The sequence below is a fragment of the Carlito syrichta genome, unplaced genomic scaffold (genome assembly GCF_000164805.1).
Source record: "Carlito syrichta isolate Samal-C Ts95f unplaced genomic scaffold, Tarsius_syrichta-2.0.1 Scaffold316215, whole genome shotgun sequence".
In the NCBI taxonomy this organism is placed as follows: Eukaryota; Metazoa; Chordata; class Mammalia; order Primates; family Tarsiidae; genus Carlito; species Carlito syrichta.
The window spans coordinates 915,018-920,243 of NW_007260311.1; positions in this window are offsets into that span (position 1 = coordinate 915,018).

The window sequence follows — 5,226 nt, forward strand, 5'->3', positions numbered from 1 at the left end:
TTGTTTCTGCCCCTGCTTATTCCTTACTGCTGCTAGGCCACGGAAAGACCTGCTGGTTTCAACAAGATAAAGAGTTGGGCCAGGCATGGTAGCGCACTTGCCTATAATCCCAGTACTTTGGGAGGCCAAGGTGGGAGGATTGCTTGAGCCCAGGAGTTTCAGCAAGACCTTGTCTCTACAAAGAATAAAAAGTTAGCTAAGAGCTGGGCTTGGTGGCTCAGCCTGTAATCCCGTGCTTTGTGAGGCTGAGGTGAGTGGATTGCCTGCGCCTGCGGGTTCGAGACCCGCCTGGGCAACTTGGCGAGACCTCATCTCTACAATAAATCAAAAATTAGCCGGGCGTGGTAGCACACGCCTGTACTCCAGCTACTTGGAAGGCTGAGGCGGAAGGATCATCGGAGCCCAGCAGGTCGAGGCTGCGGTGGCCAGGAGCGACCACTGCACTCCAGTCTGGGCAACAGAGTGAGACTCCAACTCAAAAAATAAAAATAAAAAATAAATTAATTAAATTTAAAAAGTAGCTAAGCATGGTGGCAGTGCCTGTTGTCTCAGCTACTATGGGAGGTTGAGGCAGAAGGATCGCCTGAGCCCGGGAGGTCGAGGCTGCGGTGAGCTATGATCATGCCACTGCAGTCCAGCCTGGGCAACAGAGTGAGACCTCCAACTCAGACAAAAACAGTTGATTGGGCCAGTTGATATAAGAGAACAGTAAACTCAATAGAAGGAAGGGGCTCCTTGGAGCGGTGCTTGACTACAGGGCTAGGCTCTCTGTGCTAGTAGAATCCCAGGACATGTCAGAGGACACGGGACCCAGCTAAGAAGTGTCCAAGAGACAAAGGAGCAATTTGAGCAAGAAAGTAGCAAGAATATTGCATCCCGTCCCTGTGGAAGGAATGAGGGAAACAGGAAAGCACCACCAGAACAGCAGCTGCTGCAGACAAGAGCCCTAATTACTTTAAAAGTGGGGGGCAGGCCAAGCATGGTGGCTCACGCCTATAATCCCAGCACTTTGGCGAGAGTATTTGAGCTCAGGAGTTCTAGATCAGCCTGGGCAACAAAGCCGAGACCTCAACTCCACAAAAAATAAACTAGTATGTGGTAGCACATGCATGTAGTTCCAGCCACTTGGGAGACTGAGGAGGAAGGATCGCCCGAGCTCAGGAGCTTGAGGCTGCAGTGAACCATGATCATACCACTGCACTCTAACCTGGGCAACAGAATGAGACCCTGACTCAAAAAATACACATAAAAAATAGATCGGTGAACAGAATTTTAAGAAACAAGATATTTGCTTAGTTTGAAAGCATCTATCTTTCCCCAAGAGAGTAATCCACAAGGTGAAAATAGTAACTTTACAGCAGAGAAATGACAGACAGTCCCTTAGCCACATGATCAAAGTGAACCTCGGCAGTAACAATACATCCATGTCGTATACCCCTGACCAGTGCCCTGAAGAGGATGCATCCACTCTGGTAACCTCATGCTCATTGTGACCAAAACACCAGACAAACCCAAACTGATGGACTCTGAATAAAACCTGTAGTTGGTATCATCATGTTGTTAATGTCTTAGTTATGATCATTATACTATGGTTATGTAAGATGTTGCCAGAGTGAAGTATATAGACAGACTCTTGTGCAACTTTTCTCTAAATCTAGTATCATTTTACTTTATTTTTAAATAGAGATGAGGGTCTTGCTATGTTGCCCAGATTGGTCTCAAGCTCCTGGGTTCAAGCGATCCTCCTGCCTCAACCTCCCAAAGTGCTGGGATTATAAGCATGAGCCACTACCTGGCTCTCAGGTTGAAATTTTTTTTTTTTTGAGATGGAGTCTCACTCTGTTGCCCAGACTGGAGTGCAGTGGCACACTCACAGCCACCTCAGCCTCAACCTGCTGGGCTCAGGTAATCCTTCCACCTCAGCTGTCCAAGTAGCTGGAACTATAAGCATGTGCCACAATGCCCAGCTAATTTTTTGATTTATTGTAGAGATGAGGTCTCGCCAAGTTGCCCAGGCTGGTCTTGAACCTGCAGGCTCCCAAAGTACTGAGATTATAGGCATGAACCACCATGCCCGGCCTTCAATTTAATTGCCTTTGGAAGAGCATTAAGAAGTAATTAGGCCGTGAAGACTCTGCCCTCATGAATGAATTAATGCTGTTATTGTGGGAGTCAGTTTCTTACAAAAGGACAAGTCCAGCCCCCTCTTGCTCTCGCTCTCCCTCTCTGCCTGTTTGCCGTGGGATGATGCACCAGGAAGGCCCTCACCAGGCGCCAGCCTCTCCACCTTGGACCTCCCATGAGCCAATAAATGTCTATTCATCTAGAAATTAACTAGGCTTAGGCATCCTGTTATAGTAGCGCAAAACAGACTTACCCTCGTGCTAGGGCCGGCAGCACCCTATGTGTTCAGGCCAAATGGGCCTCCCCTGAGATGCCTCTGAAACCGAGTAGGGGTCACTCACACAAGCACCGTCTAAAGGTGCTCCGGGGAGGATGATCTCCAGGAGAAAAGCAGCATACTGTTCTGCCAGAAAAGCAGATGGCTGCTGAGTAAGGAGCACCACTTACCTCAGTTTCTGCAATCTCAGCTGTCTTCTATGGAATCTCCAGGAGCACATGTTCCCAGTACCAGGCCCACGCCTCCTCTGTCATCAAATGAATGCATGCCTTGGGCGGTATGGACAGTTATACACTAATCTCCAGACTGCCCGCATTAGAAGCTGAGCTAGCGTGTTGCTAGCTGGTTTTGATATAAAAAACAGACAACATGTCAGGTGCGGTGGCTCACGCCTATAATTCCATTGCTCTGGGAGGCTGAGGTGAAATGATTTTCTGAGCTCACAGGTTCGAGACCAGCCTGGACAACTTGGCGAGACCTCATCTCTATAATAAATTTTAAAAATTAGCTGGGCGTGGTGGCACGTGCCTGGAGTTTCAGCTTCTTGGAAGGCTGAAGTGGAAGGATCGTCTGAACCCAGCAGGTCAAGGATGCAATGGCCGTGGGCATGCCACTGCCCTCCAGTCTGGGCAAGAGAGTGAGACTCTGACTCAAAAAAAAAGAAAAAAAAAAAAACCGAGACAACAAGGCCGGGTGCGGTGGCTCACGCCTATAATCCCAGCATTTAGGGAGGCCGACGTGAGAGGATTGCCTGAGCCTACCAGTTCGAGACCAGCCTGAGCAACTTGGTGAGAACTCATCTCTACAATCAATCAAGAAAAATTAGCCAGGAGTGATGGCGCACACCTGTGGTTCCACCTACTTGGAAGGCTGAAGTGGAAGGATCGCCTGAGCACAGCAGGTTGAGGCTGTGCTGACCATGAGCATGCCACTGCACTCCAGTCCGGGTGATAGAGTGAGACTCCAACTCAAAAAAAAAAAAAAAAAAAAGACAACAAATCATGAAAGTGGCATTTTGCAAAACCCTGAACTGAATGGGTTTGACTCATTGCTGGTTCTGTGAACTTGAGCCATCATTGACTTTGAGCCTCAGAATCCTCCTATGTCCAAAGAACACAAACCACTTTCACCAGTGAGCTTATGAAGACAGTGATGACTGTGCTACTTTTCAGTGCTATGAAGAACTGTTCTCTTACTCGAAGCTGGTTCATCCCAAGTGGCAAGCAGGTGTGGTAAATAGACATTGCTGTTTCCATGTGTAGTGAAATAGAAGACATTGTCCCATGTTACAGAGGGGACAGGAGTATGATGGCCTACGGTCACTGAGTGGGACCAATACAGTGTGACCAATTTTTTTTTTTGAGTTGGAGTCTCACTCCGTTGCCCAGATGGAGTGCAGTGGCCAATCCCGGCCACTGCAGCCTCGATCTGCTGGGCTCTGGTGATCCTTCCGCCTCAGCCTTCCAAGTAGCTGGAACTACAGGCGCGTGCTACCACGCCTGGCTAATTTTTGATTTATTGTAGAGATAAGGCCACCGAGCCCGGCCCAGTGTGACCAATTTTTTAAAACAAGTTTAGACTGTGTGCGGTGGCTCATGCCTATAATCCCAGCACTTTGGGAGGCCGAGGTAAGAGCATTGCCTGAGCCCACGGGTTCGAGACCAGCCTGGGCAACTTGGTGAGACCTCATCTTTACAATAAATCACACACAAACAAATTAACTGGGCATGGTGGTGCATGCCTGTAGTTCCAGTTACTTGGAAGGCTGAAGTAGAAGGATCGCCTGAACCCAGCAGGTCGAGGTTGCAGTGGCCAGGAGAGTGCCACTGCTCTCCAGCCTGGGTGTCAGAGTGAGACTCCAACTCAAAAAAAAAGTTTAAAATTTTTTTCAGACTATCAAAATGTGGCACATAATAGGAATCTCGAAAATTGTTAAAAAGAGGCCCAGTACAGTGGCTCATGCCTATAATCCCAGCACTTTGGGAAGCCGAGGTGAGAGGATTGCCTGAGCCCACGGGTTCGAGACCAGCCTGGGTGTCTTGGCAAGAACTCATCTCTACAATAAATCAAAAAATTAGCCAGGCATGGTGGCATGTGCCTGTAGTTCCAGCTACTTGGAAGGTTGAGGTAGAAGGATTGCTTGAGTCCAGCAGGTCGAGGCTATGTGGCCGTGAGCATGCCACTGCACTCCAGCCTGGGTGACAGAGTAAGACTGCAACTCAAAAAAAAAAAAAAAAGAAAGAAAAGGGCTTCTCTAAGTGTAACGTCTAATGTTTATTTGAAAATCACATGGAGAGACACCTCTTATCAACAAGGGTGCCTGAACGAAGCATATTTGTATACCTAACCCTTAACTGTACCCCACAATTTCATAATAAAAAATATTGACAAAAAAAAAAAGAAAATCACACATATCCCAGGTCCTTTAGAGAAAAGATGTTTCATAAATCAAGAGAAATTAAAAACTGCTGTCACCTGGACCTTTAAACATTATATTGCCAAAATGTTTTATTTATTCAAAAGACAAAGTGAACTGGGCACTGGCTCATGCCTGTAATCCCAGCACTTTGGGAGGCTGAGGTGAGAGGATTGCCTGAGACCAGGGATTTAAGACCAGCCTGGGCAAATTGGTGACACCTCGTCTCTACTGTAAATCAAAGAATTAGCCAGGGATGGTGGCGTGCATCTGTAGTTCCAGCTACTTAGAAGTCTGAGACAGAAGGATCACCTGAGCCCATCAGGCCGAGGCTGCATGGCCTTGAGCTAAAATGCTTTGAAAAGTGTTCACAAACCAGGCTCAGTGGCTCAGCCTGTAATCCCGCGCC